At 37.4% G+C, this 23,587-nt stretch overlaps 1 protein-coding gene across 1 annotated transcript in view; it reads left to right on the top strand.

Moving 5' to 3' along the window:
* Positions 1 to 23,587, top strand: part of CELF2 (CUGBP Elav-like family member 2) — a 550,002-nt gene that overhangs the window by 75,685 nt on the left and 450,730 nt on the right. The window contains exons 2-3 of the mRNA XM_032105245.1: positions 18,877 to 18,915; positions 19,660 to 19,695. The gene's annotated coding sequence lies outside the window, so the exon portion shown is untranslated. The remainder of the gene's footprint in view (positions 1 to 18,876; positions 18,916 to 19,659; positions 19,696 to 23,587) is intronic.

Below are 23,587 nucleotides of genomic sequence, written 5' to 3'. Positions count from 1 at the left end.
TATCCTGAGTTGCAAGAGACCTACATGGATTTTATACATGAAGATGCATCTGGAATAGAAGAGTCTATTATAGATGTGTTCTAATATTATTATCACAATATCTAGATAGTTTCATACCAAACCTTAAGGCCCTGGTTAAGATCTGCTATTTACCGTTCAACTTCTCCTAGGGAAGAATCGAGTGTGGCATTTTTTTCAGAGGGTTTTATTTTGTTTGGGTTTTGTTTTCAGCTTATATGCTGGGGTCTGACAAGATGAACACTGTTTTCAAAAATAGCCAAGTTGCAGATGGAGGAAATTATTTGTTTGTGGTATTCTCGATCAAAGAAGTGTCACAGATAGATGGGTTTTACTCAAATATTAGAGTTTGCACCCAGTTCTCTGATTTAGCTGGGTAATCAGTATATACTCAGGCAGCAAGGCAGCTTGCTGTTGGCTACATGTATCATGCTCAAAAGTACAGAGGAATCCCAACAAAGCCACTTGTAATTTACACTCACTAAATTGGATACAGATCCACCTTTTTTTCCAACAGTAGCCTAGAATAACAAAGGTTTCGGGAAAAATGCCTGGTTTTGGTTGAACGTTTCTTCTTGCTGGCTATCTGCCACCACAAACACAGAGGGGATATAATAACAGTCATTTGGAGTTCCGCAAACCTTGTCATCTGAGGACCTCAGAACGCTTTCCAAGTGTTAATTAAATCCTCACAACATCCATGTAGCCATGCATAGCAGACTCCAGGTTGCTGGGCTCTCCCTGTGACCACAGCGGCTTCACTGACTCTGCTGCTCTGGGAGGCTTCAGACCCTTTTGCACCACAGACACGAGTTCCATCTCAGCCACTGCTATGCCAACCACTGTGGTTTCCACCTAACTCATTCAAAACAAAGCTAGTGGAATTTTTCAGAGAAGCTGAAACCCAAGACTGTAATTGCGGCGGAGTTTTAAAACATGTTAACTTGTTTTTTGAGGATAATGTTTCATTAGCAGCTTCAGACACAGCAGCTTGAAAAAACACTCGGGTCAGTGCGGAGAGAAATCTTTCCTTAGCACTGAAAAAGCACACAACACCTCCCCATGCTGCTGACTCCAAGCAATAAAAAAATCATGGGTTCACTCCAAAAAGTTCTTTTAATAGTCTTTTTGTCTGCAGGCTTTTTTGTCCCTTCCCAGTTCTTGAGATATTACAGTTTTAAAGTTTCTTGAGATGTGGAAAGACTTTTCCCACAACTATAAAGAAATGAAAACAGATATTATTTCCAAGTCACTGCAGTCATTAAGCTAGGAAAAAAAAAAAACAAAATATTGCAAGACCTGATATAAAACCATGAGAGTTAGCAGAGTTGTTTGTTTACCTCTTTAACACAACACTATTTTCTCTTGTCACTTCTGAAAAAACACTCAGGCTCAAACCCTGCACAGAAAGAGTTTTTTCTCTCCTGCTGCACTCTAATAAGCATCTTTCAACGTGTCTTTGAATTTTCCTGTGATGATCTCAAAAAAAAAATTCCATCTGAATGCTGGTTTCATTTCTTTCCCCCTCCTGTGCATATTTCTTTAACTTACTGTGTGTGTAAATAAGCCCTGCACCGTGCCCTGTGGAAAGACAGGAGTGTCCACAGCAGGGAAGTTGAAATCAGATGTTTTTTAAGGTCCCTTCCAACCCCAGCCGCTCTGTGATTCTGTGGCTGCAGCACACACAGAGCTGTGCCTTGGCACCTCCTGTCAGGGCAGTTTGTGCTCTCAGTTCTGATCATCCTGTGTTCAGATCCCAGTAAGTCACCTATGGAGACAAATATCACATGCAGATAACACTAAATAGTCTCCAGGCAGCCTTCTAGAAGTGTTTCTTTGCCTTGAAATATCAATGTACAATGTTTTAGAACACCAGTAGTGCACTCTTAAAGGCCAATAACTCCTGTCTACCTTGTGACCACAGAGGAAACTCCACAATGCTCTCCTACTTAGAATACAAGAAGTAGCTTTAAAATGGTTCATTTGGATGCCATAACAGCCCCAAATGAGTAGCCTGGAGCTCATTTGCCCTGCCAAGAAACTTCTTCAGGCCGTATTGCACATGCTAATCATAATGATATTTCTTCTGTTTTTAGCAGAAATCTGTGCAAACTGAAGGGGGTCTGAAGTAGTTCTCTATTCCACTTTATAACTCAAGACCAAATAACAAACTACATTTCCAGAAATTGCTTTCTCTAATATTGTTATGATGAATAAACTTCAACAGTGTCACATACAACACCTTTCTGGATTTATAATTAGTCATAAACCACTAAAATATGTATTGTCTAGAAGCAAATATTACTTTCTTTGTATTGTCTCTTGATGATTAGCATGAAAGTTATGAAAGTCTCACTGGGTAACAAAATATAACACCAAAACATCTTGATTTGCTTTTAAGGGCTAATATAATTTTCAATTCATGACATTGTATTTTTGACTACGGCAAGGTCTTCAGAACTGTCTTAGATAAAGTTGCAGAAAATTTTAGTTGTGATTTTTTCCCAAAGAAGTTTTACTTGGAAAACTCCAGTTCCATCCATCTGTTACCCCACATCTAACACAGTATCTGAGAGCCTTGCAGCCCCAAATACAGTAGTACAATTAACTTTTTCTATGTTTTGTGTTCAGCCCCCCCTCAGAATTACAGATATATGCAGTAGAATGCTTTGCAGTGTGCATGCACAGAAAACATGATTTATATGGTATATTTGTTATTAGGGCAAGTTCAAAGAAACATACAGTGTTTCTTGCTCCTGAGGGATTATGATTCAGATATTAAACAGTAATGAACCTCCATCTAATTGATGCATTCCCCAGCTGTAGCTTTTCAGACTTACTCCATCATTAGTAATCACAGTCTTTCTTGTAGCACCTTCTGTTGGTCACTGTCTTTTAAACAATGATCTTCAAGAAAGCTAAACAGCTCCTAATTTCTTCTCCTAAGGCAGCCCCAGATGTGCTTTCCATCATCCTTTTTCCTTACCCAGCTTATGATTTGCCCGGTGGCAAATCCTGCTTTTCTCTGTCGCTCTGAATGATCTGACCTCACCCTTCTTATTTGTTTCTCCTTCTGAACAATCTTAAGGAGCTCCAAGGCTCAGCTGTTGAAGACAACACCTACAATATCTCTCACATTGTTATTCTCCAGGAACTATTTAGTGGAAACACACTCGTCTAGGTACTTACAAATGTCAGCATAAATTCACCAAGCAGAAGTTGTGTCAAAACAATCTAGATGTCACCCACTGGAATGGGAAGGTTTGGGGACAGAGGGGAAGTAGTTAAAAGCAGATCTTTTGACTTTTTGTACTGTTTTTGATATTGCTTTATGTAAGGTTCTCACAAGGAAAATTAGGAGAGGGAAGGGGCAAAATCATTTGATTTATTCATCAACAGCAGCTTGTTATCAAATTAGAGGGACATAACAAGCAGAGTTTTCAGAGAGTTCTGCTCTGCTTTAGGTTGTATTGGGAGTCTCCATTAAAACCTCAGCAAAGGAGTAAAAATGTCTACTAAAACCACAGATGGCACAACTCCCAGAGGGACAGAAACCACTCCAAAGGACAATATAATACCTACAAAAGTCTCAGTTGCAGTTCTTTGGCTGGTTTTAGTTCTTCTGGGAAGATCTGAAAGAGTAATGATGGCAGTATATAAATATTTTCAGGTTTATTTAACCTAAACCAAAGAATTTTAAGGGGATATGGGAAGTGTTAAAGATATGAAAGGTTATTAGAGACAGAAGCTGATGCAGTGGACAGAACAAGGCACCCCAGACTTACAATATTATGGCCCAGATGCAAATGGTAGCCAGGAATCTCACACCGCTGACAGGCTGGTGCCCCCCCGTAAGTCTAGATCAGTACTAGGAACTTACTTCAGGCTCTTCTGTTCATTATAGCATCTGAACTGCATCACTGTCCTTTGTTCCATTTCATGTCCCAAGAGTAAGAACAGACAATTCCTCTTCTGCTAACCTATCACACAAGTGTGCAGGCTAGAAACACCATGCATGAAACAATGGATCTAGTAAATACAGTCTGTAAACCAATATATAGGTCTCTTGACAACTTTACACCACTTTTCGACTTTGATCATAATTTAAAAGGTGGCACTTATGTGTATCGTGACTGCTCTCCTTTCAAAGTCTTGTTTCTCATGAAAAAGATGTCTTTGAAGCTAACAGCCATTAGGGTATTGCATTAATGCTATATTGACTCAGCCCTTCATCCTTCCAAGGTGTATAAATTGAGTCACATGCAGGCAGATATATGATGAGACCTTTCAAAGGAGATACCTGTGTGCTCATTATCATCACTATTACTCCATGTGTCCCAGAAAGGAATCTTTGTGGGACATAGTAAAGCACAGAAATGAGGGACTTGGGCAGATCAGACTGATGCTCCTGTCATGACCTTGGACATGTAATTTTCCCTTCCTGTGCCTCAGTTTCTGCTTTTATAAATTAAGATAATGATACTTTGCAGACTACATTCATATCTGCAGATGAAAAGCATTGCCTGAGAGACAGCTACTGCTATTATCTTTATAGGTGTTTTATTTGGGAAAAATATTTTCCACCCCTAACTGCCAAGAGCTTGCAGCTTCAAACAGGAAACAGAAAGCTTTATCCTCTTTCTAGAGAAGCAGAGACACACAAATCAAGCACAATTCCTTTGGTCACAATGGAAATTTGTAGCTAAATCAAGGATCCAATTTGTGAGTCAGTGTTTTAAGCATAGGATTTTTCAGGTGTTCTCCCTGGACATTAAAGATTTAGTGGGCGTTTTCATGAGAATGGATTTGTGCCAATATCCATAGCTAGAATTTTTCGCTTCCTCTCAAGTTATGCAGAAAACTGTTTGCTGATAGTTTGCTGGCCTGCCTGACATCCCAGAGGTGACCATAAAGAATAAAGCTGCACAGGTTGTAAATTATAACGACCCTTTCATCCTTTGAAACAGCAATCAAAGTCTTACACAGCTTTTGCAACTGTTTATTTGAATGGAAAGTGCACAAGAAAGAAATTCAGTATCTGTTGCAAGGTGTCAGGGGTTTGAAAAAATCCCAAGGACAAAACATGGCCATTCAGATGAGAGGGAGGATCAAATTTTGAAACTGTGTCAATAGACTGGGGTATAAATCATCCCTGTTTCACACAGAAGCTTCCTTTCATTGTCACTCTGACCAAGGGGCAAATCTGGCACAGCGTAGTAATTGTGATTTAACTGCTGTTATAACCACTTTACACACCTTTCCTCTCAGCTGCTCTTTCACCTCACCATCTCTTTCTCCCTACATCCTTTGTTTCTGAACTTCTTTTCCTCCACATTTCATCCCGCGGTGCTGTTTTCCCTTTGAGCTATAGAAGGCCAAGCCCCCTTCTGTTCACCAGAATAATCAATTCCTGAATAATACCATTGATACTGAAGTATCAGTATAGCTCCTTCACTTCCACAGATTAAGCTAAGACTGGGGGGCTCAGATTTCTGACTCACTGTTTCAGGCTGTTGATGTGTCTGAATTCCAACAGATTGAATCTGATCATATGATTGATTTTCATGGAAGTTTACATTATCTTTGAATGCTTAGATCTTGGAGGTCATAAAAATATAGTAGGTAACTGGATCTCAGCCAGGAATTCCAGGTGGGCACCACTACAGGCTGGGGTGTGACCTGGGGGTCCTGGTGGCAACAAGCAGTTCAGGAGACCTTGTGGCCAAGAAGGCCAATGGTATCCTGAGGTGCATTAGGAATAGCGTTGCCAGCAGGCTGAGGGAGGTGATCCTGCCCCTCTACTCAGCCCTGGTGAGGTACATCTGGAGTGCTCTGTCCAGTTCTGGGCTTCTCAGGACAAGGGAGACATGGAGCTCCAGGAACATGTCCAGTGGAGAGTGACAAAGATGATGAAGGGACTGGAGCATCCCTCTCATGAGGAGAGGCTGAAGGAGCTGGGACTGCTCAAACTCAAGAAGAGGCAACTGAGAGGGGACCTCATCCATGTCTGTCAGTATCTGTGGTGACATGTCAGAGGATGGATCCAGGCTCTGATCAGTGGCTCTGAGCAATAGGACAAGATCCAATGGGAAAAAACTGATGCACAGGAAGTTCCACATGTACATGAAGAAGAACTTCAGTCCTGTGCAGACCAAGCATAGGAACAGATTGTCCAGAGAGGGTGTGGAGTCTCCCTCGCTGGAGATATTCCAAAACTGGCTGGACACAACCCTGTGCCATGTGCTCTGGGATAAGCTTTCATTAGCAAGAAGGTTGGACCAGATGAGCCACTGTGGTCCCCTCCAACCTGACCCATTCTCTGACTCTATGATTCTGTAAAGAGATCTAGAGAGCTGAGAGAAGAAGATCTACGTTAAATACCCTTCATCTTGGGGCAGATGGGACTAGTTTTCAGGCTAGCTGACTGAAACATGTATTCTCATTTTATTGCTAAAACTGTGTGGACATCTAGTATAAATACAAGTAATGTCCTTTAGGTCCTTTAAATAAGTAAAAAATAAGAATAATAAAACAAAACCCACTTGTTTTGGCACAGTTACAAAATGAACAGGAAGGAGTAAAGAGTATTTACAGGCTTTTAATAACACAATGTTGCAATTTAGGCTTCCTTTACAAAATAGTGCCCAGTATCTACTATCTCATGATAAATAGAAGCTGTATTGCATGACACTTGTGAACAATGGGTGAAATGGATATTAGAAAAATCTCATTTATCTTCTGCTTTATTCCGTGATAGAGGTCCTTGTCACCATGGCTATTATGTGACTAGCCCTAGAAAGGCCACCTCATTAGTTTTCTTTATCAAGATAGCAAGGTCTCTTTTAAAGGGACAGCACTTAGATTTTAGATTCAAATAGAAAATAGATTTCATTGTGTGAATGTTCCTATCTCTGTTTTCTCTGTTTAAATACATAGGTTATTTCCACAGCTGTCAACCAGATGAAATTAACACTCCTGTGATGAGGAAGGTGTTCCTGGAACAGAAATAGAAAAAATGGAATTTTATGAGCAGTTCGCTTGTATTTGTCTCATGCATTTTTCTTTAGAGCATGTGGCACTTCTTTAGTTTAAAAAAAAAAAACACACAAAGGGGAAAAAATAAATGAAAGCAACTTTCTGTATATTCTGTAAATCTATTTTCCCTTTTGTCTTTTCCACTCACAAATACATCTTCCTCTTGTCTGACAACCACTTTGAAAATTTTCCTCTATTGCCACCAAAGCAACCGTGTGAGTGTCAACAAATCAGTAATGATTTAGAATATGTCAAAGGGAATTCAACATTTTTGTCTCTTTTCAAAAATCTTAATGACAGGTAGATAAAGTTGGACAACACTATCTCTATTGGCTTTCTCTGAGTTTTGATGGGCATTTTTCATTGAACAAAAGAGCTTGCTCCCTTTCTGCAGCAGGCAAGGCAGGGGAAGAGTAGCTGCAAAATCTGATAGTGCTGCATGGTTGTATTAAGCATGTCTAGTTTTCTGCCTAATTAAGAATGTTTTGGATTTAATGATATAGAAGATCAATGATTACAAAATAATGTTGTTTTTTTCTTTGTCCTGAATGATGATATAATAGCAATTAACTCTCAGAATACTCTCCTAGCTTTAAACAGGTGATTAAAAGCATCCTCTGATTTGCTAACTCAGTAGCCAAGAGCCTTAGAGGTAAAAGGACACTGGATCTGTCAATGCTATTAGCTTACTCTATAAGTCCCAAAGTCTTATTTAACTGCATTTTAAATTAAGATAAAATTTTAAAATGCAAAAAATAATTGCATTAATACAATATTAAGATTAGAAATTTTAAGGCACAAGATCAGGAAACAAAAAAGATAAGGCTCCTTCAGAAATAATCCATTTCAGCTGTGTATATTCAATGAGTAACCTGAGTGATAAATGTGTCTGAATACATTGAAAATATCCTCAAAATAATGTGCCAACTATATTTGCTAGGAGTGCATTAGGTATGGAAAGTTTGAAAATCCTGTCTTGTATTTATGATTTTGAAAATTAAAGAATTGGAATGACATTGTGGTTTTTCCTTGAAGTTGTTGTATGTCCTACTACAAAGCCTTTGGGAGTAGTTTATCGATGTGTAATGCCCACTATAGAGCTGGAGCAGTCACGTTCCAGAAGTTTGCAACAGAAATACCAACAAGAAAATAGACAGTGATACTTCAAAGAATTTTTCAGTTTAATATCAGTTAACAGAAGCAGAAGACCCCAGAAAAGGAAGATAAAATAGATCACCATGGTGGATGGATAGTCATGGACAATCTGAGCCCCTCCTGCCTGGAATCCCTTGGACAAGGGAGCTCCTAACTCATTGACTGAACCATTAGTGTAGAGCTCCTTGTCAGGATGCTTATGCCTGAAGTGATCTTGTGCTCCTTCAATGACAGTTTTGCTGCTCCCCTGCTATTGGTGATTTTCCTTTTGGAATTTCCTCAGTGCCTAGGAAATAAAGAAATCTGAGATAGGAATGGAAAATGGAAGATTCCCCAACACTTCCTTTCTCAGTTTAGTCCCACCTTTCTGGTAAAGCAGATGTTTTCTCTAGGTGATTACTTTATTGTAGGGCCCTTAAAAGTCACATTCCTATTCCATTGGACTACAGTCCACTCTTGAATACATTTTGTGCCAGAAAATGCTCTGTCACATCAGTAACACATTTCACATTTTTTACTACATTGTGCTGGTCAGCATGTCATTAGTAACGGATGCACATGAGCTGAAGGAATCAAGGAATCACCTGAACTTACAATCATTTTTAATTCCCAATGGAAATCTGCTGTCAGGACTCTCAACAGGCCAAAGCAACAACAGCAGCAAAAGACAAGAACTAGTTCAAGCCTGTAGGAGCTCTAGTCTAAACAGACAAAGCAAAGTGGGGTACAAAAGCTGTGAAGATGGACTACAGATGTGGAAATACGAGGGGAATAGCCTAAAAGTAAAGATGATGACAAAGCTGGGAATAGAATCAGCTCCACAAACTCCCAGTTCAGGGCATAATCTAGCAGGTTTGATGGGTGGCCATACTGGGAACCCATTCAATTTGTTGATCTACCACAAGGTCACAAAATGGAAAAGGAAAAAAAAAGAATTTATGGGTTTAAAATCACTTGTTTGAAGTAATAATGCCATTGCATGGGGGAGGGATATTTTAAATGTCACCGCTAAACAGTATTGCATATATTGATCATCCCCATGGTCTGGACAACCACCACCCAGACCTGACAGTATAAATACCATAAGCACTCGTTACATAACAAATCTTTCTCTATTTACATCTCAGGATATTAGATTGATCTCCTCTGAACTTTGGACTTTTAACAATCATAAATATTATTGTTTATAATATTTCTCATTCATAGCCACTGCAGAAATACCAGGGATACTGCTGATGGAAAGACCGTGACCTTACTTATTATACCACCTGTGTACTCTTGAGAACCCTGGAACTGAAACATTACACGTTGACTCACCTTTTTCTTGTGATGTATTGTAACTCCTTAAGGCTAGACTTTTCAATCATGGATTTTCTGAGTTATATCAGTGAACCAGATTTTTAATCTATTCTGCTGTGAGACAAGCTGGTTCTTCTCAAGAAACTCTCAGTCTTTCCCAGTTATTTTTATTTCATTAAAATGAATTTTCTAAAAAATTCCTTTTTCTGCTATGGAGCAGTTAATTCTTAAATAAAATTTTGTTACAAGGTTTTCTATTAACCAGGAAGGATTCAATAGTGTAGAGGGGCCATTCAGGACTCCAGCACACCAGCACTATACACCCTGTTCCCCCCTCCCTCAAAGACCCCTAAACTGATATATAAAATAATCTTAATGATAACCAGGCAATGTTTTGGAGCTTCTGATCACCCTGGCTATTTGGGGTTTTTTTTTTCCTATTTCATCACTTTATGCTGGTTAATTGCTAGTTAAAAACCCTGCTGAAAATCATGTCACCTCCTGCAGGAATAGCTGGGGATGTTACAAGAAGTTACAGAGGAAGCTACTCAAAGGTGAAAAGGTTACTCTTAAGTGTCTCAAATGCTTTGAAATCTACTAAGCTAGATCAAGGTAAGGAATTATTATTGACAACAGTTTTGACTGAAAATATTTAATCCCCTTAATTCTTTAAAAAAATCTCTTATTTTTGAGAAGGGGAATGTCATTCCTCACCTAAAGTTCCTGGCACAATTTCCTACTTCTTCCTCTTCATAAAAAGAAGTTCCAGAACACTGCCTCCATATTTTACATATTTAAATAATGAATGTCTACTGAAAGAATGCATTAAAATTATTCTTGGCTTTGGTTACTAGAGAAGTTAACATAAGCTACTTAGATTACTATTATAAATATGTTATTCAAATGTTTTTACCAATGTAAGTCCATATTGAGAGCTTGATCATGAATGGCTTTTGTTCTTCAAGTTCTACTTGACCTGTATAATCCTTTGGTTTGAATTCTTGAGGGGAAATAAAAGTGCATTAAAGAAATCATGCTCTGTATACAAATAATTTTTCATTATTTGCATAACGAAGGAGTATTCTTTCCTATTATGCACTGCTTTCTTCTTACACTGAAATATTTCTTCACATCCAAAAAATATAGAGACTCGAGTCACCAAGGTCTGAAGTTTGACAGTGTGTTAAAGTATTTTTACTGTAGTAATTTAAAGACGGCTGCACCAGTTCCTACTTTTTCTGTCAACCAGAAGATTTTTCCAAAGGGCAAAAAATATACCTTGCCTCTTTTGCTGGCCTATGAACAATTTCCCAACTACTTTCTATTAAAAAAAAAAAAGCGAGGGATGTAAGAAAATGAAAACTGAATGGAAGTCTAAGAAAGTATCAGAGAAATCCACATTCTACAGAAGAGATTACAAAGTATTTCAAATTTTGAGGAATACCCTGGTACCAAAGTAGCAAAACTGGATTTAGGAAAGGCAGGAGACCTTTAGCATGTCCATAGTGCCATGGAAATTCTTCCTGCCACATTGTCCCTTTTTGCCTTCTAGAGTTTATCCTGCTTAACACTGTTGGTGACATCACTGCGGTTAGTGATGAAGTTAATTGTTCTGGTATCATTAGTTAATCAGGAGAGATTCCCATTTTCAGATATCCATATTCATTCTCGTAGACGATTATCCTCGGGAGTTTTATAATGGTTCATAGTCACCAGCTGATGGTAATTACGGAAGAAAAATATTTCAGATGAAAGAGAGATGGAGATTGAGTAGATTGAGCAAGGTCACTGAAGAGATTTGGGGATTACTTTCCCAGTCCAATTCCCATTTTACTCTCAAAATATATTCATCTGCAGGATGTATTCTTCCCTTAAAGACAGAAGGCATAAATATTACTGCACAACTTTTGCTTTACTGTGGGAGTGTGGTAGTGTACTGCCACCCTCTGCTGGAATATACATGGACCAAGCAATTTCTCCACCTCCCCATGTCTATTCCGAAAGAACAGTATGGATTCTATTGTATTTTCTTGTTCAATATAGTAAAAACCTAAATAATGTGGAAGGCCAATTTGCTTATCAAAAAAAATCTGAATGTGTTTGTAATAAATTTTATTACGAGACTATTTTATCCTAAGTACATTAAATTCAATTTCTACAACTTTTCCAGAGGAAGTAATGGCAAGAATTTTCTTGGAATTTTGTAGGGGAGTTTTGATGTTACTGGTTGCAGAGCTGTGGTCCTCTAGGGATTCAACTTTATAATCAATATGAATGCACTCAAACAAGCTTCCAGTTATGACTTTCAGCAACACTTTTAAACCCTTCTAGAGAACCCTTAAAATCAGAAAGAGACACAAGATCAACCACTGTCCTTTCTTTGTATGAACCAAGGTCTATTTGGTATTACTCAGGTTATAAACCAGAGTTTCCTACTTTGTTGCAGTGGAATCAGTCTTTTGAGTTACAAAGGCAAACAAAGGATGCATTGAGATGGGCAAGAGTAAATTATTTAAACAAGGTCAAGAGATCAACAATTTTTCTTATATTTTTGCTCTAAAGAAGTACAGTAAAGCCCTTTTCAGATGCAAGAGATAGAACTGAGCACCTCCATTTGTGCTCGGCCATTTTGGTGGTTTATACACAGATAAAAAAAGCTCATTCCTCTCCTAGTACCTAACTTCTCCAAAATATTCAAACCCAACACCAACAGGCTGAAAATCACTAAATTACTCTGAAAGCTTATTTTTCCATCCTCACTAATGCACAGGATGAGTTCAGCTTCTTAAAAAAACTAAAAATCAGAGCTATTAAGATTAAATTTGGACCATATAGGAGTTACTAGAAGGTCTCAGAACAGGAATATTCCATCATGCTAATTGATTACTGCAATATGCTGCACATGAGGAGAAGGAAAGGAAAAGAATGTTATAAAGATGTTCCAGCGGGTCCCGTCTTTGAGTAACGCAAATGAGGATTTATTGCCAAAGAATTTACTGCTTTTATTCACATTTGGCTCTGATTTAAGGATCTGATCCAGATTCTTGAAACAAATGGTAGACAAAACCTTGACTGTACTTGAGCTAGGCTCTTTACAAAATGAAGTTAACTACTGAAAACAACACTTGGCTTATTTAGGACAATCAGATTTTTGCACCTGGCAGTCCATAGCTCCTGGACAACACTGACTAAAATAGTCCTGTGCTAGAATACTACCATAACCACAGTCTGTGGATGACCACCTAAGGTTTTTTCACAGATAATATTTGATAACTTGGATTTATATTAGGTAAACAAAAATAGAAAACATTAGTTTGGGTTATCACCTATACATAAAATGTGGTTCACATTTGCTTCTAATTTATTTCAAATCCAGGTTGCATTAGTTACTATTTCCATCCAAAAAATGCCTTCATTCTGTGTTTGAACCTTAGGTATTGCCAGGAACAAAAACAAAATTGAGGCAACTATAGTGTAAGCAAGGGACAAAACATGGCAGCTTGGGAGGGAAAGTGTAACATAAGGAGAAAGTTGGGTTAACAGTAAAGCTCTCTATTTTAACACCTTCACTAATAATTTGGAATTTAAAATCTATTCAAACAACTAACATGAGAGAGCTTTCAATGAAATCATGGTGACTGGACTTATGAGGCATCTGTGTCATAAACTGAAGTTTAACTGCATTACTTTGGTTGAAGTGCTGAATTAAAGAGAGTCAGGAGGGGGACAAGGGAGGAGAGACAAGAGGTATCACCTCTAAAACCTCTATAAATCTAACCTCCCCTCCTTCCTGCTGACATCATTAGATTCCTACTTTGCCACTGAATAGTCTCAGGTAGGGCTTTAGCATTTGACAAATGAAGGTAATTTGAGGGTTTTATACTTGTGGATATATTGTAGGACTTACTGTGGGACTTAAAAGCATTTTTCTTCTAAATCAAATATTACCTTGGAAAATAACAATACTGGCAAATGAAACCAGTGAGGCGCCACTCAAGGCTACAGTCCAGCTTTAGTCATGTTGCTCTTTGAGAATCTAAAGCTTTTAATCATGCCAGGCTGCCACATTTTGGGTAAAAATCCATGGGCATTTACAGATATTATTTTGGCCACTGGAGAGTTTACTTACTAATACAACAGAGACTCTTTTGAAGACATGGAAATTTTTGCGTTATTATTTTTTGAATGCACTACAATGACTGCAAAGTTCAAACCTACCTGAGTTCATACGTGACAAAGTTAACGGAAAATGGACTTAATTCGCAATGATTTTGTGTCTTTTGTTCTTCTGTATTTCATTCGTGTACTGTGTATTAGGACCTGATTCAGTATAAAACCAGAATATTTTGATTGCTTAATGTTTTCATAACAATAGCTTGTGTTGACTTTTGTACTAGTGTTCTAACCTTGAATTAATAACTAAATAAATGAATTCATACATCTATGCTGTTTTCAGTATCCAGTCAAAGCCAATGTGATCTTACCAGAGGATGTTGGCCAACAATTAACTGCTTAGAGATTCACTCAATAGGGCAATTCTTCATTTTTCAGATGAATTATCGAGTAAATATCCATGAGATACCTGTCTAAAATAAAAAACCAACACCTTTAGAAACTAGTCTTGGGGTTTTTTCCTCCTAGGTTTCAGAAGAAGCCTAAGGGTTGGTAACAAACATCAAGGGTAATTTCCGGTTCCTTCCTCTCCTCCACATGTATGCAGTTACCTGGCATTGAAAAGGTTTAGAAAGCAAGAGGAGGTAAATAATATATATAGCAGATAATTATAACCAAACAAAATTATAAAATAGCACCAACTAGTTTCTGCTGCAAATAACCACTGGAAAGATGTGCTTTACTTTCATGTAAGTGTGATTTTATGGAGTGCACTGCATGAAAGCCTAAGCCTTTTGAATATTCCTTCAGCAGTAATATTCCTCCTGTTGACAAATCTTTTAAATACCTTAGGCAAGCATTACTTCAAGCAAATCAGATTTTCAGAGGTGCCATGTGAGAACACATGCATCAGACCCAAATCCACCAGAATGCCGGGGATAAATGGCATTCGTGTTGCCGAATCATAGGAAGATCAGAACTGGTTTTAAGCAGCAGTCTTCCTGGAATGCAGATTCATTTCTCTATAACACCATTTCCCAGACAGATCTATTTCTGAGTACCAAGTTTTGAGTTCATCTTAGTTTGTATTTCTGAACCCATGACTGTCAGCCACATATTTGAAAAGCCATCTATTTCTGAGGCATTTAAACTAACCTGTTCATGGATATGCATGGCTTGTAAACCTCCTTCCATATACCAATCTTAATGAGATTTTGCTCTTCAGCCTTCCAGTTATGGGCAAAACAATCTGGTTTTGTGACTCTTGTGTGTCTGCTTCGAATGTGAAATAGGCTGGCACGTTTCTGTCTCTCACTTTTGTATCTGGGTGACAATTTACGTTATCCAGAGAGAAGCACAGTTTTAAATCAATAATAAAAATACCTTTAACTTACTTTTCTGGATTTCATTTCTTTTCAGGTGTAAGGATAAAAAAAATTTACCAAAGTGCCAGTCTAGAAAATGGAGCTCTCAAAAAAAAAACAAATAACCCCTATATAACTGTTAACAGCAATTTTGTTCAAAGTAAATCCCATTTAATATGGACTAGAGGATGTATAGGCCATTTCCAGTTTAAGCACAATGCCAAACAGCACAATAGATTTTATATTTCCCTCCAGGTGTGTAAATTGTTAATTAACCAAATTCAATTTGTTAAGTGAAGTATAAAGGACTGTATCACGATAATGCTCAGCATTTAACCTTTACCGTTAGCTATGGATTATTAGCAGTACAAAACGGCTTGTGTGCAGCCTGAGAACTCATCCCCAGGCTCCCTGGGTGCTGTCTGTGTACATGCTGATGTGACTGCCTGTGCCCGAGTGACTGCACGTGGCTGACACACTTCTGGCCAGCTGACCCGTGTAATCTGACCTTCTGCACTCTGCACTCTTGTAAAACAAGGCAAATACTCTTAAATCACCATCAGAATAATTTACCACATTTTAATTTGCATTTACAAGAGGTGACAAATGCACTTAGAGTCAAATTCTGTGGAAGTTTATCAAAGAACCTTCATTTACTGGGAGCAACATGTGAACACTGGACAAGATGATTTCAAGAGGTTCCCTCCACCCTAATTTTTTCCCTGCAATCATAACAATTACATAATTTAGTAACTAAATTGAATCAAAGATTATCAAACAGTGAACTCTGATAGCCAAAAGTAACCAGACCATCTCAGTCGGAGTATCATCACTATGCTGATGTTACAGTGCATCTTAGAATCATAGAATCAAGGTTGGAAAAGATCTCTGAGATCATCGAGCCCAACCGTTGAATAAATACCACCATGTCAACTAAAACATGACACTAAGTGCCACATTTAGGCATTTCTTGAACACTTCCAGGGAGATAGTGAACAGACAACTTCCCTGGGCAACCCTTTCCAGTGCTTGATGACCCTTTCAGTGAAGAAATTCTTCCTGATGTCCAACCTGAACCACCCCTGGTGGCAGCTTGAGGCCATGTCCTCTTGTCCTATCACTAGTGCTGCATAAGGTTGTTGTGAAGGAACTCTTATCTTAAAGGAAAGGGATTTCAGGCACCAATAAATAAATAAGGTGCCAACACAAAGGAGTTATACTGGAATGTCTGTAGCCTAGACTAGCTAACCTGGTATGTCCCTGAACTGCATGAAGCTTTTAGTTCTGCTGAAGAATCTCTTAAAACTTACCTGGAGCAAGAATAGATTGTTGAGGAAGGAGATGTGGGAATGGGGATATTACAGAACTCACTGGTGAGGTAGTGGTTATAGCCCCAAGCTTTACAGGTTTAAATCTCTGGATTTGTTATGGGACTGTATCTGTTTCATAATAACATGATGATTTTTCTTCACAGACTGGTGCCCTCAGACAGTTCTGAACAAAAGTCTGACTCTGTTTGTCTGAACTATGAAGGTTGATTCAAACCCAGGAATTCTCTGTTCAGATAGACTGGGAAGCCCAAAACAGACAAACTAGAAGTCAGGTGACTCAGAGGACTTAGTCCTGGACCACTTCCTTATCTCATATTCATTGAAAATTACAAGTACACATGCCCTACAAAGTTAAGCCAATTAAAATGGTTTTATTATTGATTTAAAAGATTCTAAAACCTCAGAATCACATGCAGAACACTCACAGAGTGAGTCACAAATTGAATTCATTCTTTTCAAAGAAAGGTTTCCATTCAGGATAAGAAAATCAATTTTTTGAATGTAGTAGGCAGACAGATCAATTTGTTGTAGAGCTGTTTTTCAAGGAATCCTCAGGGTCTCATATTATCCAAGTTTAAAAGAAAATTGATCTAATTTAAATTTTTTAAATATGTAAATTATGCTCTCATCTGATTTCTGATGTGAGTTGGTCAAAGACTGGGACTGTGCCAGAGGAATCAGTTCACAGTTGGTTTGTGGAGGTTTTATTTATCTTGGTTTAACCTTCATTATGGTGGTATTGAAGAGGCCTTTTGAGAGCCTGGTTCTGTGTGGGCAGGCAAGGAAGGGGATGTACCCTGCATGAGTTGAAAGGGCACAGCAGACAGCAAGGAGGCAAATGGGAAAGACAAGAAATGGATACACATGAAGTGAACAGCCAGTAGGGGAGGAAAAAAGACTTTTGGCTAGTGGCTCATTAATTAATAAACAACTCATAGGCCCCACACCAGAAGATTTCATTTTGGGAGCTTTTCAAGCCAGAACGAAGCATACCTAAACGCAAAAACATAAAAAAACACCTACTGCCTACAAAAAAAATGCCAATAATTCTGAGGTTAATATTACCTTTTCACTAAAAAATCCTTGGTAGTTTCGCCCTTGCTTTTAGCATGTTCAGGTAGGATCATTTTAACACCAACAGCAAAATTCCAAACATTTGTGACACTGTCACAGTTTAATTGCCTCCATTTTGGGACTTCCTATCACGAAGGTTTAGCTGAAGATTTTCATGGACTGCATATTCAAGTTGGATTATGCTTTCCCTGTCCTTAGTCAGAAACCTAAAGCCTATGACTGGAGCATCCTGAGAGTTTCTACATCACTGTCAAACTTCTTTTTCATATGATCTGAAGCTGAAGAGCAGGTATAAGAATACTTTGTATTTAGATTAATGAATGGAAATTAGCTTTAAATATTTTTTATTGTCTGAACAACAATGATTTTTCTGTGTTGCTCATATCCAAATGCTATTCATTCCCTACGTTAAATATCTTCCTACATAACCATAGGCTCAGGTTTTATCAAAACTTCATTTCTCAAGAGGGATAATGCCAACCCTGGAAACATTAAAGGCCAGGTTGGACTGGGCTCTGAGCAACCTGATCCAGCTGAAGGTGTCCCTGCTCATTGCAAAGGATGAACTTCAATAGTCCTTTCCGACCCAAACCATTCTGTGATTCTATGATATCATTTTCTGCATTGAAGCACCACGTCAGTCACCATAGGGATCGTAACAGTACCTACCTCTCTGCGCATCAATAATTTTCTTTCCTTGAAGCTTTTATGGGCACGGGCTGTGTAGGACCTGGGTTATAGATATCATTCTCTGTAGCTACTTATTTCTTTGAATGAAATAAAATTCCATCTAGTCATTTCATGACACCTTTTGAGTTTCATGGTGTTGGTAGTATGATAAGGTTTTGCTTTCTAAATGTAGAGTAGACACTGCAAGTGAGTATTAAGAAACTGTCAAATGTTTTTATCTCATTCGCTTATAAGCCTGACTTTGAGCATGCAAAAAGACCTTTTGAAGTTGGAGGGAATTTGAATGTGACACCCTACATATGCTTTAGCCCAATGTGCATTATTGGGACACTTAATGATTTTTGTCCTGACCATTTTAATGCCCATTCCAGCATCTGTCATGCATGAAATTCCTCTTACTGACACACTTAATGTGGATAATCTGGCATTTAACTCCTATCTTTACTGAGTCAGGTGCATTTTGCTTTCATTTTATTCTAAGCCAATACTGTGTTTGCTGATTACCTTTATCAATACCCCTGTGCTAAATTTGAGTATATTCAATGAACAAACTGCACTATAGACAACCTGTTTGGTATGTAGATAAGAACTGGATCTTTGTAATCCCAAATTGTTATTACTTCAGGCCCCAAAAGTGTCATTTAAGATCAAAGCTTGAATTGGTATCATAAATGCAATTCAACAAGGAAAAAATGATTTTCAGATAAATAAAATCAGAATAAATCAACGTAAATTTATAACAGTTTTGCTCACATAATTCAGTGTATTGAATTTAATTTTGTATTTTCCTTTGTTAGGTCTACAAACAGAAAGACCTCAAGGTGTTAGCTGAAGAGGTGAGAGCCAAGTTTTCCCTAGTACTTCAGAATTTCTTAACAATTACTTGATTTTTCTACTGTATATAATAGTAATAATAATAATAATAAAATAAAAATATAATATAATATAATATAATATAATATAATATAATATAATATATATTCTAGCTTCTAAAATCTTATTTACAACTTTGCACATTCTTTTCTGTGTGTTTTATTTTCCTTTAGACAATTTTCATAGTTCATTACTTCTCATATGTTTATTACTCAGTGTTTTACTTGTTTAGGTAAAAAAATAATTAAAAAAAACACACAGAAAAAAAACAGGATTAGCAAATATTTTTAGGTAGTAAGAAAGAAAAAAAAGAAAAAAAGTCCTACAGTTTGATGTGAACTGAATGTTGAGAAGCAACAAAATATACATGATGGCTCAGCTCTGTAAATATCCCCAGTTTATTGGTCAGCGTTTGGAATATGATTTCTGTATTCTCTTGCCTTCACTTAAATATATACAGATGCAGGCAACAAAGTCGTGCATGCAACTTTAGTATAGTCTACCTATGGTCATGCAAGCTTAACAACAGAATTTGATAAATAACTGAATGGAATTGTGAACCTCCAAACATGGTTGAATTTTACATTTTCTTTCTGTAATAAAGGTTTAATTATTTTTACAAGAGCTGAAGAGCTAGAAGTGACAGCTAATATAAATATTTGCTTGACCATCATTTGGTAAATATATTTTATTTCTTCTTTCCTTAGGTATTCAGCTCTTTTCAACAGAATAACAAGGAGTAGGTAAGTTAAAATGATGAATTATTCTTTCCAGTTTCATGTTCTATTTATAGCCTTTTCATTCATTAGAGCTTTTAATTTGTCTTGGGTATGCTAGTTTTCATGCTCCTGTGTATTTTTTATGAAATAATTTATTACAATTCATATTTCTTTCTTTTCAAAATTATTATCCAATTACTTTCTCAGTAAACAAGAATTCCTCCTTTTTATATGAAATGAGCTACCAGCCAAAGCAGTTTCTGATTACACAAGCTAATTTTGAAAGAACAGATAGAATCAAGCAATGAACTGGATAAAAATAATAATGGAGCATACCTTGTTAGATAACAAATGGAACAGACTTTGGAGACAATTAATGCAGGAGATACTTAATGCTGAGGTGTGTTAAACAAATTTTGTCTTATTTATTTGCTGCTATAAATCATGGCTAGTCATCTAAGATTACACCCAGATTACATCACAGTTCTGTAAATATGTGCTGTGTTCTTTACTGGAAACCCCAGCACCCTTTGTAGGAGGACATGTATATATTTATTTATACATAGATGGATACAAATGTAGACAAGTCAATCAATTGATTGATCCAGTAAGGGAAATTGGTCTAACGACATTTAGGATTAATTTTGCTGGACAATACTTGGTAATTTGGTCCAATGGATAAATATTATTTCTTCTACTTTGGATTTCCAAATGAATTACTGACTGAGGGGTCATTACTTGCTGGGTTTGATTCTGTTTCGAGTCTTACGCTAAAGTAGCACTTTTTATCAGGCTTGTTGTGAACAGAGCTGTGTCAGGCCTGGTGCCTCAATGTCCTGCACTTGAATCAATCCTACCATCTCAAGTCTGAGGAGCATCTCTTTACAGTCTAGTTGGAACAGCATGAGATCACTTATAAATATGAGAAAACATCTTCCCCCACTAGCATTGCATCCAACTCAAATTTAAGAGTCATCAAAAAGACTTCGTTTTACATGTGTACTTTAAAAAACATCAGTACGAAGGTAGCAAAAACTACCAGTACCATAAACAGTCAGCCTTTAGCCTTGAAGAAAGGCTGTCATGAGTTTTTACCTCTTTCTTCAATCTCTGTAGGGACCTACATTATGCAGATTCAACTGTTCTCCTGTGTTCTTCTAGTTTGTATGAAATCAGTCCTTCTACTTCTGTTTGTGCTGCAAACTTCAGTTTTACCTAATGCTTTAATAAGAGAAACTTCAGTGGTATTTCTGGAGAAATAAAACCAATCCTCCTAGACGTGTGGATGGCCCTTATTACAAAAGCATTAACCCATTTCATCCGAGTTTCCTGCTTCCTGCTTTTATTTTTCTAATCACATGGATGGTAATATTTCTTGGGAAATGGTAACATATTTGTAAGCACCACATATACTAATTTTTTTTACTTACTTCCAGACACTTCCCTTTATTAACTTTCTTTCAGAGATTTTGCTGCCAAATCCCTCTTGTCTCTCCTCTCTGTATCTGGAAATCATCTCTAGCTGCCTTCTTTCCCTTACTCAGATAAATTGCACCTTAATACTGATCCAGTAAAACAACTTCATAGTTTCAACATCTTATTTTACTTATGAATCCTTGCATAATTCTGTATCATTTCTCATCTCCTCTATTCTCAGTTTTCCAATAAGGACCCTTGATTTCCTCTTGAGAGTCTCTACCTTGCAAGAAAGTCCTTTCCAAGATCATTACATTTCGGGCCTTGTGATTTCTCTTAGAGTACCCACTCCCATCCTGTGACTATCTTACTTACTTATGGAGATTATTTTTATATAGATTAGAGCCCTTCTTCATTTCAGAAGTCCTTAAAACAAAAGAGAACCACTCTGCCAGAGAACACGAGTGACACGTGTTAATAAGTATGACCAAATCTCACCTTGCCTGCCTGTTCCTCTTCCCTCTCATGATATATGTACTCAGTTAAGAACAGAAGTTAAAGATTAAAGAGTCTTCTAAGTTAGTGGAAACGTGGTTTACAGTCAATATAGTCATTGCATAATTCTGCATGTTTCATTTGTACGGTGTATTTTCATTTCTCATGAGATCTGTTGCCAGAAAAAGACTTATGCCTTCTGGTATCTGAATCGGACCCTCCAGACAGATCATATTCCAGCCAAATATGACATAATTTACTAATTGCTGTAATATGGACTTTTATTTGAATATTATTTTCTTTTTGGTCTAGTGTCAGGTGTAGGCCAGGGTTTTGTGCTGTGCAAGGCAAAAGATTTAGCACATAGGCAGGTTGTCCTTTAGGATTCGGCTGTCTCAGGATGTGCAATGATGGGACAGAGACAAGCCTTGGAGCACAGATTGGATCTCTCACATGGAAACACAAAGGCTAATGTCATTTTAGCCTGAATGAGTTGGAGAGACGGGGTGGAGAGACACCTGAATGCAGGAACCATGGTGATGAGAGAGCAAGAACCATCCTGAGGAGGAGAAAAAGTGCTGGAGGCAGGTTGTAACAGGAGCCAGTGGTGATTTCAAGTGCTTATTAAATCAAACCTCCTCCAGCATAGCCCTGCGATGGAGCCTGGGGACCAGGAAGCTCTTTGAGGAATGATGGTGAATGATCTAGCCGGGTGACAATGAAGATTTCAAGGCTTGCCTGCATTTCATTAGGAAGTTGAGTAAAATCAGCTCATTTCCTGGGAAATAGTTCTGTGTTGAGGATCCAGCATTTTCTGTAGGAAGACAAATATTCTGTTGACAACTTTAACCATCGTTCTTTTCAGATCTTGTGCTATTTCTCTCTGTCATATCCACTCTGCTCCTTGACTTTCAGGAATTGTCATTTTTAGCTACATTTGCACATTGCCTGCAACACTGGCTAGAGGCCATGGATTACAGCCTGAATAGGCGTAGAAATTGAGAGATTTAGGATGGTTTTGTTTCCTATCTATTTAATGAAACCCCTAACTAATGCTGCCAGAAATTGATATTGTCACTTGACTGATCAGCCCCAAACAATTGAACCATAATGCAAGTTTTCATATGTTTCAATATATTTTTTGGTATTGCTGGCATAGAAATAAACCACAGCAAAAAATTAAATTGCTAAATGCAGGTAGTCCATACCCAAGCATAGTATAATCGCAACTACTGACACTCTTGTCCTTTCTTTTGTGGCAAAGCTGATTTAAATTTAAGTTTAGTTCACACTTTTTAATTTATTTCTCCTTTTAATTTCCTCTTTTCATATAGGGAAAATTATGATCTTATGAAGCTGACATTAAATGATCAAACAATATTGAACAACCTAATGAAAATCTTAAGCAAAAGTCATTGTGAATTAGGTATTTGCTAAACTGACAACACGAGCCTTTGTAAACCTGATATTGTTCTTATGTAAACTCATGAATGGAGACTTTCTCAAATAAATTACTTAATAACATCAGAGTCATTGGCTGAGTAAATATATCCCAGGGGCGCATACTAAGATTCCTGAATTTAAATGTTCAATAGAACTTCATATTTGTCACCTTTACTAACGAGTTTTTCCTTATGAAATCATTATTAGCATGAAAAAGTTAAATTTTGTATCTAATTTCTTGAATTAATGCTGTTTGAAGACCCTAAGGGTTTGAAAGTTCTTCCACTGGAATTCATCATTTACATAATTTTCATAGCCCCAACACTTTGCTCTCTGCTATGAATGCACATTGTGGGGTTTTTATGCATTAAAGCAGCAACTTCTATTTTTCTCTACACAAAACAATTAAGAGAAGAATAACAGGTAATAAACATTTTTAATCTTTAATATTACATTAACAGTGAAGTGCCATATTTCATGCTTTCACAACCATATTGCACGCTGAATGACGCATTTTTTGGTCCCTCACTATGAAGATATGTGATTAGAGAAGGAAAAACCA

Source organism: Corvus moneduloides, chromosome 4 (genome assembly GCF_009650955.1).
Source record: "Corvus moneduloides isolate bCorMon1 chromosome 4, bCorMon1.pri, whole genome shotgun sequence".
Lineage (NCBI taxonomy): Eukaryota > Metazoa > Chordata > Aves > Passeriformes > Corvidae > Corvus > Corvus moneduloides.
The sequence above is the reverse complement of the archived record's forward strand: the minus strand, read 5'-3'. Positions and strand labels throughout refer to the sequence as shown.